At 37.3% G+C, this 14,122-nt stretch overlaps 2 long non-coding RNA genes across 2 annotated transcripts; one reads left to right on the top strand and one right to left on the bottom strand.

Moving 5' to 3' along the window:
- Nucleotides 1-272: 272 nt before the first annotated feature.
- Nucleotides 273-2,084, top strand: LOC137055363 (uncharacterized). Its single transcript, XR_010899982.1, has 4 exons — nucleotides 273-322; nucleotides 507-628; nucleotides 1,142-1,262; nucleotides 1,703-2,084. It is a non-coding gene; the product is annotated as an uncharacterized lncRNA (long non-coding RNA).
- Nucleotides 2,085-4,556: 2,472 nt separating this feature from the next.
- LOC137056573 (uncharacterized) lies at nucleotides 4,557-6,451 on the bottom strand. Its single transcript, XR_010900391.1, has 3 exons — nucleotides 5,779-6,451; nucleotides 5,224-5,316; nucleotides 4,557-4,689 (listed from the first exon to the last, which is right to left on the bottom strand). It is a non-coding gene; the product is annotated as an uncharacterized lncRNA (long non-coding RNA).
- Between the last annotated feature and the right edge of the window lie 7,671 nt (nucleotides 6,452-14,122).

The following is a 14,122-nucleotide window of genomic DNA, read 5'->3' as shown; positions in this document are numbered from 1 at the left end:
GATATAGCTTGCTATTATATACTTTTAATAATGGGAATGCACACATATCTGTGAACTTACTAAATACATGTATTTAACATTTAATTATGCAACGTTTTTTTACAGCAAGAAACAGTTATGTATGAACTCACAACTTGCATGCAATGTAATACAATTTCCTCTTTCTTTCTGTCTTGCAGGATTACTTGCAGATTACTTTTATTTATTTATTTTTGTTTAAAAGATCTCTACAATATCAAACTCAACAGCTCTTTTAAGAGTCAACCCTTACAAGAGCTTCTAGTGATTCTCAGCGAATCTTGCCGTAATCAGCCCTTCACAGGTAAAGTTGAATATTATCAATATCAGTATATATACTAAAGTATATACAGTTTTAATATATATACTAATCAAATGCTCACCTTAATCTTATGATAAATTAACTTTATTGTAACTGTCTTAATTTATATGTTTTAAAAACAATAGTATTTGCTTCACAGAGTAAGTGAGACTTTCTTGTTTTACAGAAGAGAAGAAAGACCAGACCTTATATCGAAGCAAGCTAAGAAAATAAGTCATTTGTTTAGGGTGAGGAAGGAAGATGGACATCTTGTGCCCGAAGAAGACAGAAAAGTGCGCAAGTCCATTGGTATGTCTTGTATTGAAGCAATGCTGTAATATGTAGTACAAAATTTGATGTTGATCTCTCAAAGGACTATTCATTTCAACAGTGATCATTCTTTCTACTCTGATAAAATACGTACCATTATTCATGTCTAAATCTTTTAATAACTCCTAAAATAAGCAAATGAGGTTCTGTATCTTGGATTTATTTAAAATGGTAAATATTTGTTTTCCCTTTTTGATACAATTATTATTACACTTTTGGCCTTCAGTTCTTAAAAACTGCACCGTCTGTTTGTCTTAGATAAAAGCAGACAAGTGTGGGAAAAAGCATTTAGTTGTTATAAACTCCATGTATTTCTCCATTGTTTTGTAGACCATGGATGGTTCTGGGTAGCTTTAGAAGATAATGAGTTGGGACATATTAGGAATCGAATAGTAAATGTTCTTTGAATTATGTGTAATATCTGGTTAGTTCTTTGGCTTGAAACAAGGCCTTATACTCCACAGACTAAACACATTGCATTTGTGTTTTAAGATGGATAGCAAGAGAAGGCACAAATTCTACAGGAAAAAGATGTGCTGCCAAGGAGGAATACAAGAGGCAAAAACTCTGCTCTCTGAGAACTATACATGGCCATGGGTGCTTCATAAGCATGGTAAGTCTGGTGCCTGGGTACCTATTTCTTAATTCTGTCCATGAAAGTTGTATTGCAGTATTTTAACAATTTTATATTGTCAAGGCTATCACAAGTGATGCTCTTGAAACAAGTAACTAAAGAAATCTAGCATCACTGACAAAGGCTCAGAAGAGACCATGCCTTTCTAAAAGATCTTTTAAAAGATCTACTGTTTAAAAGGTTGCTGTTGATATGGGTAAATTAGTTTTTGTTCAGTACTTGGCTAATATTATGGGCTGCAATATTATACATAATGCTTCAATGTGTATATTATTTTATGTACTGACTGCTGCTTTGTAAATTTAAATCAGGAATTGGCATTTCTGCCCATTTTGAGGTGGAGAGTTTACTGAAGAACATAGGTTAACCTGACTGTACATTAAACTTAATATGAATTGTGTTTGTTGTTTTACTTTTAGACCAGGACTGGAGAACACCGGATTATACGACTTCTTCCTCTGGTTGAAATAAGGCTACACAACATCAGTGATCACATCATCTGTACATTGATTATACTGTAGGGTACAAGTGGGCGAACTGTTTAGAAGAAGAAGAACATGAACATGATAGAGGGAAGAGACAGAAACCAGTCTAGTTGTAATAATGAATCATTATTTTCCAACACTATATCAAATCTGTTTTCTGTATCATAGTTGACTGGATGGGATTATGTGGCACTCATTTGTGTGGCTTCAGCAGCTGTGAATGGATTAATATGATGTTAATGTGTTTTTTAAAACCCATTTTTATTTATCTTGAATCTTATTTGACTTTATTCTACTTTATTAACTGTATACTGTATCCTCCAATAAAGTGTTGAGTGATAAAGTATGGTGAGTATTGTGTATGGTGTTTGGTACAGTAAATACACATTCAACCAGTTTATTTAGGTTATCTTATTAATTACCAAGAATATTTTACTTGAGAAGTAAACATTTTTTATCTGGTTATATTATATTTGGTACAATGCTCCAAAAAGTTGTATATACTTGCATGCTGTGACAAGTATGTCAGTTTTCAGTGAAATAAAGGGAAGGATTACAAACACTTCAAGCCTAACTGAAGATGATCCATGTTGATCATTCTGGTACATCTACTACTGCAATACAAATTAAAGCATGCACATTTTCGATGCCAGGTACGTGAAGAGGGTGTAGATGAAATTGTGACAATGTCTCTTGTTATTTTACTTAATGGTGCATTGTCCTATATTTAATAGTAATAATGAAGTGTAAATAATATAAATTGTTTTTGTTTACTCTGGAAAATGGATAATGGCAAGTTGTTGCAGGTTCATCCATTATATTTATTAGTGTTTATCCATAAAAGAAAAGAAAACTTAATAATTATTATTTTAAAACATTTCTTTCAAATATTTCTGTATTTCATCAGATGGTCTCACAATATCAAAACCTATACACAAGCATGACGTTAGAATAGAAAAGACAAAATACTCTGATATTTAAATGTGACTCAAAGTTTGTTGTCCGTGATGAGGAGAATATATCTGTGTATGTTGTACTGCCCTTACACCTCCAGGGACCCAGTAGTGGCCCCTGGAAGAGCAAAAAAAAAGCATATTTCAAATGGCTTTAACTCAAAGTCTGGTTAGCGTATCACAGAGAAAATTGGCAGGACAACTGCATATGCAATGTTTACTAAATAATGTTGGCCACAGTTTTCAGACATATATGGAAAGCTGCCATAAAGGTTTATTTAAAAGTGCTCACAGTAAAATATACAATTTCAGCTTGGCCCTCATATATGTCATAAAGGTTTACACAATGAACATATTTTAATATCCAGTTGTCCATTAAATATGTAATTTACTTAACATTTATTGTTTCATTATGAAACCTTTTAAACTACATTACCCATATATCTGTCATTGTATCAATGCAATGGGAAACATGGCGCTGTAGTTCATAGAAGTGTGCTGAAATGCTTAGGGTTAGGGTTGGGTTCTCAGTAAAGGAGTCATTTCTCACAACATAGCGACACTTTATAGTTAGCTTAACGTATAACTGACGTAATAATAACACCAAAACATACTTTGTAACATGAAACGCCGTTTTATATGGTTAAAACAGATAGTCCAATCACAGCGCGTTCTGCGATAAAGTCACAGCCAATGACAACCCAGCTGAACAGAGGCGTCACACTTCCTTGTCCATTTATGGTAAATTATATCACATCTCATCCGGTTCAACTGAAGGGGTAGATTCCTTAAATATTTAATATTTAGGCTGCTAAATATTTATTTATTCTAATTAAATAATAAAACTCACATTTTAAAACGAAAGTCTTCTTTGTGTGGTTAAACTGATGCATAATAAATATATTTGAAAGAGAAACCTTTTTCTATGCAATGGTCTACAAGCATAAACTTCTTTAAGCCATCCTTTACAATCTGACCTCTTGGAATTAAAACAAATATAACAAAAGCACAATGAATGCACACAATTTTGTAAGCATATTCCAATATTTAATGTCAAACAGTTTAAATACAAATGTAGTGCCCATATATATATATATATATATATATATATATATATATATATATATATATATATATATATATATATATGCAAAAAAATAACATTTTACATTCTAAACTTTAATACTATATATTTGCAATTATTGTTCACTTTTATTGTAACTAAATTAAATGCCAATTAAAATAGTTGATGATTATTGTAAATGTTAACCATTTTCAGTAAGAAAATACTTCTATAAAGTACATTCATGTTACAGTTACATTAACAAGGTAGTGATATAATGATAGTGAAATAATGATAGAGGTAGTTATGGTGGACATGTACTTTAGTGACCATTGTAATAAAAGTTTTAATAAATAATTAATGATTTCAAAAGGTATTAACTCTCACTATCTTCATTTGTTCAAACAAACAACAAATGCAGAAATATACATTGGACTATGGCATCATGAAGTCAATGCATGACTAGAACTAGTGGATGGCAATAGATATGTCCTTCACTAAAACTCCTGATGATAAAGGCATAGGCAGACATCAAGAACAGTTTATGAATGTTGGTTCTGCATATATCAAAGAGATCATAAGACTCTACAGACTCCACGTGAAGACTTTGAGACACTGTGACAGAGCAAAGGGTGCACTTCACTGGACATGTCCCATGTATGCCCAAACAACAACACCCAAAAACACTTATGAAGTGGACACCACCAGGAGGACGCACGAGATAGGGAAAACCAAGGAAGATATGAGACAGATGTCTCACGAAGACCTCAATGCCGGTGTTCCATGAGAAGATGTGAAAACGTGGCCACAGATCGAATATGTTGGAGGACACATGTTGCCCAATGTGCCCAGGACAGGACATGATGATGATGTTGTCAGTTTATACATAACTGTAGGATTTATTTCTGTAAAAAACGTTGCATAATTAAATGTTAAATACATTTATGTAGTAAGTTCACAGATATGTGTGCATTCCCATTATTAAAAGTATATAATAGCAAGCTATATCATATGAATTTGTTTGAAAATGTAGATAACTCACTTGATTTTGTGATCACATAAATTATTTACATGCAAACGGGACGTTATAAACATTGCAACTGATCTGATTAAGAAAAAATAATCGAATATCTGATGTCATGTGACCGAAGTGGCTTTTTGAGGCTTTTGCATCTGAACTCTTCATATACAAATACAGCTCTGGAAAAAAAAATTAAGAGACCACTTAACATTTAGAAATCCATGTTAAGTGGTCTCTTAATTTTTTTCAGAGCTATATGTACGAGAATCATACGAATTTGACAACTTGTTAAATCTTGTGAATTATTAAGACTTTGGGAATATGTTCTTACTGATTGAGCTATAGGATTTGTAAGAATAAGTAACAACAAATGCTAAATAAAATATTTGATAAAGGGTTCAAACCAACTCATACATACCATTACAAATATTTGCTGTTGCAGCTTTCGGTTTTCTCTGTTACTTCTCCACAAACAAGAATGGGTTGACTGAGTCCGAGAGGCCCTTTTGGTCTTTTCAGGTAAAAAAAAAAAAAAAGAAAGAGAGAAAAAAGTCATAATATATAATATATAGCATTATAAAGTATACTATTTAAATAACAATATTTGGATTTTACATTAAAATGCATTTAATGCATGGTAATTGTTGTGGCTACTGTTTATTTACAACAAATATCACATTAAAACTACCAATACTGTGGTAAACGCGTGGCAAGTGTTGTTTTTTTATTTTTATTGTGCTTCTACTACAAATGCCACGTTGGAACTACACTAGTAATTATTATTAAATATTAACAACTGTTTAAAGGTCTATAGCACGTCACGTGACAGTGTGTGTTTATTTAGAAAGCAAAGAAATGCAAAGCCTCAGTGGAGATGATGACAGATACAATGCAGTGACTGAACATGATCGATAACGACAAGCAGAAAATACTTTATATCAAATATTAGGACATAATGTGTATGACTACTCACCAACATGTGGCACACGTGATCTGATGCCAAACATCGCGATGTGTTCTGAATGAGACTTCTTCAGCGCGATTTCATACCGATAGAATTGCCGTCTAATGTTGACGCCAAAGGTTTCCCACTGAAAGCAATTGGGTTCCCAGTTCGTCCATCGCGTGACGCCGAGGGGTCTACCTGTGGCGTCTTCAGTGTGACGCACGGGCGCGGGCCGCGCGCCGCGCGCCGCGGATAGAGACGGTGATTGCTTTTGGGTCTTTTCTTCGCACAATTCAATCGTTTGGCCTCGGAATAGTTGGACTTTTTCAATAAAGTGTGCCTGTTGTCTGTTACAGCCTGTGTTTTATATCATATAATACGCAAATGGGTAGGTTTAGGGCGGGGTGGGGTTTGACTACTGTTTCAAACGTGTATCATAGCGTAAATAAATGTAAATACAATTGTGCTGGCTGATTAAATTGAGAATCACACTCCAACATGTCATAATGTAAAAATTATAACCCAATAAATTCCATCATGACGATAACATGCACATGCCCAACACGTCTGTTTATGACGTCCTAGGTTTCTCATTGAAATCAGTGGATTACCCAGTACGTCGAAAAATGCCGATTTAGGGGTACCCTGTGCGTCAACAGCTGACGTCAGGGTCCCTTGACCGTTCGGCAACATTTGACGAGTAGGGGTGAGACTGTGTTGGTAGAATAAGGTCATGGGTGTTTCAACATGTCCTCCAAAAAATACAACTCTATAGGTCGTTTTTCGAGCACCTTATTACGACCTATATTTACGTTTTAAAGCCATGCGCCCTCTAGCAGGTGTAAAAATAATGACAGTGTCGTCATAAAATGACATATGACTGTTGTTACCAACCAAAATGCTTGTTCACTTTAATGCAATGTCTGGACTTTTTTTACCACCATTTGTCATATTTCCTTTTAGCAAAAATATATTTTTTTTAAATTTACAACTACACCCACCCCATCCCTAAACCTACCGTGATTTACAGTGTATACACACTTTATGAGCACGTGTTCCCTGGGATCGATCGCATGATCACATGTTGTTGATGTATAGTGCAATGCTTTACCAACTGAGCTATGCAAAACCTGAAATATTAAGCAGATAAAAGGGAAAAATGCTTAAAAATGAAAGTGCCCTGCTGTCAATAGGAGCACAAATTTAGAAAACGCTCCTGTGCGTTATATTTATTGAATTAAAATATTGTCGATAGGGGCACAACTTTAGTAAACGCTCCTATGGGTCGTATTTCAAGGAAGTGACAAACGACCTATGTAGGCGTCTTGGTTGGAGGACATATGTGCTTTATAAGTACTAATAATTCTAGGAAGTTATTTATCTATTTATCTATTACACTACACACAAAAAAATAGGGTGTCAAAATTGTACCTTTAGGGGTACAACAGCTTGTCGCTGGGGCAGTACCCTTAAAAGAACAACGTTGTACCATTTTTTACCACAAAAAGGTTCATAGTAGTACCTTAAGGTACGTATTTGTACTCAAAGGTACTAATATGCACCTTTTAGGAGTAAAACAGGTACAAAGAAGTCCTTTTAAGGGTACTGCCTTAGCGACAAGCTAAAGGTACAATTTTGACACCCTATTGTTCTGTGTGTAGTTAACAGTGGAAATTAGACCCTAAACTAAAGTGTTACTGATAATTACATTAGAAAATATATTACAATATGCCACAAAATAAGAGTCGCCATTTGGATTGAAATAAGCATATAACTAAAGAAGACGTATCCCATGGCCATTCCAGCCAGAAGGATAATGCCAAGATTCCTCAGTCTCAAGTTGTGAAAAAGCACGAGGGATCATTTTCACACATGAATGAGTCCTGACATTAACCCCATTGAGAGTCTTTGGGATGTGCTGGAGGAGACTTTACAGAGTGCTGGACTCTTGCATTGTCAATTCAAGATCTCAAAAATGAATGCAACTCTTGATGGAAATAAATGCTGTGGCTGTTGAAACAATGCCTCGACAAATGATATCCAACAAAATATTAGAGTGTGTGACTTTGTCAATGCAGGCAGTGCATTTCACTGTTTTTACATTAAAGGGGGGGTGAAATGCTGTTTGATGCATACTGAGCTTTTTACTCTGTTAAAGACTTGGATTCCCATCCTAAACATAGACAAAGTTTCAAAAACTAATGTTGGACGTTTGATGGAGTATTTCTGTGTTAAAAATACTCCTTCCGGTTTCTCACAAGTTTCGGAGAGTTTTTTTCGAGTATGGGTCGGGTTGACGTTAATAGAGCGGAAGGTCCTTGTATGGGCCGTACGGGCTCTTCTCCCGGTAGGGTGCGCGCGCGAGACTAGAGCGAAAGAGGAAATGCACGCCCATAAACACTCGCTCAGCTGCAGATCCAGTCGATCCAGGTGCCGCGCTCCACTTTATTCCTATGGGTGACGTCGAGCGACTTCAACACTTCAGCACAGCATTCTGGGAAGGCAGCGCTGCATTTGACCCGATTTGAACGCAGAAATGACGGGAAGCTTCACAACATCGCTTCAGTCGCGTCGCAAAAGTGGATTTCCACCATTCACTGCTGTCAGGACTTCACCAAATCATACCAAAGAAGTGTGTTTTTGACGGAGTGGTCCCAGCGATAAAGGTTCGGTCCTGCTTTGGAAGCAGCCGGTGAGTTAAACTGCTTCAAATGTCTGTGCTGTCGGCTCGTCGCGTGAGTAAACATCAGTAAACGACACGATCGCGTGCTTCGTCATTCAAATGCGCTAACGGACTCCATTGCTGTTCTCTGTATAACGTTACACTAGTCTGACGTGCAAAACCGTTTTGCTTGCTACTGCTAAGGTTTAGTCGCATACAATAGTCCATAAACCGAATCATGTCTTCATTAACTGCGAGTAAAGACACACAAATGTTGACAGGCCACTAAATACAGTCCATACCACAGAGACGGACGTCCTGCTGTTGCCGTTTCTCCTGTTCAATTTATTTCAGCCTCCGGATGATTCTGGATCATATATCTATTAGCTGAGATAGCCATGGGTTTCTCCACGCTTGAGGACGTCACCGCTTTGTTCGCGCTCGTCATTCTTTAGCTCCGCCCACACGATACGCCTCCAGGCGCTCGGTTTTTCCCGGAAAGACTCGGTACAGCCTATATTTCTTTTATAAATATAATAAAACTAAAGACTTTTCGGAGATATGAAGGATGCAATACTACTCTATAGGTACTCAAGATTGACATGAGATTGACTGAAACTGCATGCTTTCTTTAAATCTTTAAAATTTTACTGACCCCAAATGTTTGAACGGCATACAGCGAATCACATTAAAAAAGTAATATGTTGCATTGTGTTGTGAATTTCATTTAATGTTGAAAGGTGTGATATAATTGCTTACTAACCTCCTTTTCAGCGTTATATCTAATCAACAATGAGAGGAAACCATGGGAGGAAGCACCATTACTGAGTGTATGCATGTATGCATTTGGCAGACACTTTAATCCAAAGCGACTGTTTTGTGATCCGTGTGTTCCAGCTCCTGCAGACTAATTTTGATGTTGCTGAATGCTATATTCCCCTTCAGTACTTTAACTGTTACACCAAAAAAGCAGAAACACAGTTCATAACTTGTAGAGCCTCTGAAAAGCCAACGAGACAGCGCTCATGGGTCGCTCCTCTGCTGAATATAATTAATTAAACAAGTCTAATTAGGAATGTGAGAGCAGGTGCAGACGGTGGGCTGACAGCACAGACAGCGACCGCCGATGGAAAAACTAAAGGTGCAGCGTGACAAAACAACTTTCTGCCGTTTGTCATGTGAAACCTCAGAGGAATACAGCGTGACAGAGAGAAAAGACCTCGGCAACACGCGGGTCAGTCGCAGACGGTTCCTGAGCACGTTAAACACACGTCTGCGCTCGTGAGGTGCTCCTCAAATCATTACGCACACATATGCTCAACATCACCATCTCCACTGATAATAACATGATGCAACACTTTCTCCAGAGGTTTGCGCTCCATCATCCGGCCTGCTGCCAGAGACTGTGATCGTTATTCTTTGTTTAAATGACTTTCAAGTTTCCGTAACACTTTAGGGTCCAATTCTCACGATTAACTAGTGTCACATTAACATGCATATTACTAGTACTTAAAAAGCACATATTAATGCATGACCATTATTCTACATCCCTTAATCCTACACAATACCTGAACTTAACAACTACCTTACTAAGGAGTTTATTGAGGCAAAAGTCGTAGTTAATAGTGAGAATTGAACTCTTAATGTTTCTGGGGCGGACTAAGCATAATGAGGAAGTTAAAATGCATCTGTAAAGATACAAACATTTTAAATGTTTTCAACTATGGTTTTCATTCATGAAATTTAAAGAGAATACATTTTGTTAAGTTTGTTAAGTATTGAGTAATTTGTTAATAAATCCAGTCACATTCACAATTTGACCTGAATTCTGGAGCCAAATTACAGGCCAGGGGGGTAAAATGACTTTAGAAAGATGGCAGCATCGTTATTTTATTTTCACACAGAGATTGGTAGATCTGTTAGTTCTCGATCTAACAGCGATCGATCAATAATCGATCTTTGTTGCATTAAATGACAACAGTGACAGTTCAAAAATGGGACAAAAAAAACACTTCTTTGTTGCCTCATGTTTGCATGCCTATAACTCAAGAAGTATTAAAGATATCTTAATATCCTGTAAGATTCGTTTGATGTTAGCGGTTCTCTAACGGCTGACGACAGAGAGTATTTTGTGTAAGAGACAGTCCAGTTTGTTTAAGTGCAACTAAGAGAGAGGCCACGCTCCATTTTATCACAATTTGCTCCCTAACAGAGTACAAATGTGGCATGTGATGACAATAATGAGGCCTGATATCTGAGAATGAGTGTGGTTTGAGCAGAATAGCTAAGCAGAGAGAGAGAGAGAGAGAGAGAGAGAGAGAGAGAGAGAGAGAGAGAGAGAGAGAGAGAGAGAGAGTGTTTTGCAGAGGCAATAGACTTTTCTTACACTGTTAAAAATTCAAGAGAGTTTTCACATTTTAATAATTGAATAAACCTGTGTGTGTGTGTGTGTGTGTGTGTGTGTGTGTGTGTGTGTGTGTGTGTGTGTGTGTGTGTGTGTGTGTGTGTGTGTGTGTGTGTGTGTGTGTGCGTGCGTGCGTGCATGCGTGTGTGTGTGTGTGCGTGTGTTTCAGATGACAATATTTTGAATATTAATTTATTAATCCAAAGGACTAGCCTGACAAGCCAGACCCACATCAAGATGTTTGGTCTGGAAACTCACCATTGACAGCTCAATCTGAGGGGCGGATAAACGGTTGTCTTTCAAACTCCCTCTGCACGCGATAGGATAGCGCTACAACCAACCAGAGCAACGAAGGTGAAGCGGAGCTAGTGGACAGATTAAACTTTCAGAACTCCGAACACACCTTCCCTTTTTAAGAATGATTTCAGTGCCGTTCTTTGTTCTTTTCTCAGAGAAAAGCTCAACTCCAAGTCTTCCAGAGTCGCGGTCAAAGCTGATTCGAAAGACCGGCGTTCGCCAGTTTCTGTGTTTAGTAGAAGCACGCAAACGCAACTCGGACGTCATTATGTTAAGCCCCGCCCACCGACTCTATACACGATGTGATTGGCCTGATCAGAGTTGGGCGTTTACAGCACAGAAGTGTATTTAGAGTTGCTAGATGACACTCGCGGCAGATTAGATTTACTGCCGCTAGGGTGCGTCTAGATTTATAGGCTACCAAAGGACTTCATTATAACTCCAATTTTAATTTCAATGAACTCAAAATTAAGGAAACCATGTAAATTAAACAACAAGAAAACAATAATAAAAATAAATAATAATTATTATTATTATTAAAGAAATATATATGATTGTTTGCAAATTGGAAAATTAGTTCATTAGTTAAATAGATTTTTTTTGTATGTGTGTGTAAAGGCTATAAATGATCCTCCACCTGCAGCATCCTCACAATCGAGCCGGACTCCTTCATGTATTCAGACGTGACGTAACGACACGTGAGATATTTGACATGCTAGATATCTGGACCAGTTGGTGAATAAATTATTTATTTACCTCCAACTCTTTGCAGAACACACTTTGCTACCCCTGATAGTCACGCAGTGTGAAAAGAGCAGTGATCCGACAAGTTTGAAAATCGTGCAGTCTGAACTCGCCATTACCTACCTAGCAACTGCATAGCAACACCCTGGTAACACCCTGCATAGCAACACCCTGGTAACCGTTGAGCCTAGCAACCACTTAGCAAGTCTTTTTGGCAACGACCCTCAACACTATTGTGATAGTGACTTTTGCACAGGCAAGCACCAAAAAAAACAATAAAGTACAAAGTCAACCACAAGCAATTAGACTAGTCACACTGATAAAGTGCTCGATATGTGCGAGTCAGTTGTGGCTAGTACTCACATTGACGTTTTCTTCTTTCCTTTTAATTATCCAGGGCTGTTTGACACCGTGAATCATCATTAGCCTGTCTGAGCGGCCACAGTCTGAGGCTTTCACTGAGGTAAACGGCACAATTAACAGAGGAGTATTCAATTTGACATCCATCTGTCTTGATCCATCTCTTTTGATCATGTGAAATGCTGAACTAGGGGCTTTAACATTCAATTACTCTCATCAGGTTAATCCTGAGCAACGTGTCAATGTTTTAATCATGAATTAGCAAACTGTGGTGAAAACAGCTGGCTCCAGGTGGCGGCAGGGCTTTCCCCCAACATGATTTTTCCTCATTGAAGAGGAGCATAACTACATTGATATAGATTTATTTGCTTATTTACTTAATGCAATATCATTTTCATGGCAAACTCAGAGTAGTATTATGATGACAAAAATCATCATAATAACAATAAAAATAAAAAAAGAAAGTAAAGAAAGAAAATTATGCATAATAATTTAACCTTCCTTGCAACAAAAGAAACAAATCATCTAAAAAATCATGAGACGTCCTTTTAAAAATATCCATTAATTGAATATCCATGAATTAAACCAATATCCTAGAACTGAAATATATAAGATGGAAAATCAAAACAATAAAGGGGGAAACTGTCAGCTTTTACTCCATAGGGAATATTCAATTTCTGCATGGAAGCAAACCTTGACGTTCAGTTCAAATAAAATCAAATACACATTCAAAGTTTTATTCTCAGTATCATTTCTCCAGTCTTCAGTGTCACTCAGAAATAAAAGAATTAAAAAAAAATATTTAGAGAATAAAAAGTAAAAAATAAATAAAAAAGAAAAGCATTTATCCAAAATATAAATCTTTTCTAACAATAGAAACCTTTAATATCACTTTTTTTTATCAACTAAACACATCTTTGCATCTTTTTGCAAATCCTTGCAAATTTTTAATTTCTTAAAAAAAACTTTTGACTGGTATTAGTGTATATTGTGACACAATATTTCTATTTAAAATAAATGCTGTTCTTTTTATAACTTTTTATTCTTAAAAAAAAATCCCGAAAAAGTACCATGTGTTGAAAAAAAAAAATTAAGCAGCACAACTGTTTATTTTAAATGGTAATAACATGGATGGATGGATGGATGGATGGATGGATGGATGGATGGGGATGGATGGGTGGGTGGATGGATGGGTGGGGATGGATGGGTGGGTGGGTGGGTGGGTGGATGGATGGATGGATGGATGGATGGATGGATGGATGGGTGGATGGGTGGATTGGAGATGGATGGATGGATGGGTGGATGGAGATGGATGAATGGATGGGTGGGTGGATGGATGGGTTGATTGGAGATGGATGGATGGATGGATGGGTGGGTGGGTGGGTGGGTGGGTGGAGATGGATGGATGGATGGGTGGGTGGAGATGGATGGATGGATGGATGGATGGATAGGTTAGATGGATGGATGGATGGATGGATGGATGGATGGATGGATGGATGGATGGATGGATGGATGGATGGATGGATGGATGGATAGATGGATGGGTGGATGGATGGGTGGGTGGATTGGAGATGGATGGATGGATGGATGGATGGGTGGGTGGAGATGGATGGATGGGTGGAGATGGATAGATGGATGGAGATGGATGGATGGAGATGGATAGATGGATAGAGATGGATGGATGGATGGATGGATGGGTGGAGATGGATGGATGGATGGATGGATGGATGGATGGATGGATGGATGGATGGATGGATGGATGGATGGATGGATAGGTTAGATTGATGGATGGATGGATGGATGGATAGGTTAGATTGATGGATGGATGGATGGATGGATGGATGGATGGATGGATAGGTTAGATTGATGGATGGATGGATGGATGGGTGGAGATGGATGGATGG

Source organism: Pseudorasbora parva, chromosome 21, assembly GCF_024679245.1.
Source record: "Pseudorasbora parva isolate DD20220531a chromosome 21, ASM2467924v1, whole genome shotgun sequence".
Classification (NCBI taxonomy): Eukaryota; Metazoa; Chordata; class Actinopteri; order Cypriniformes; family Gobionidae; genus Pseudorasbora; species Pseudorasbora parva.
This window is presented reverse-complemented; position numbering and strand designations above follow the sequence as displayed.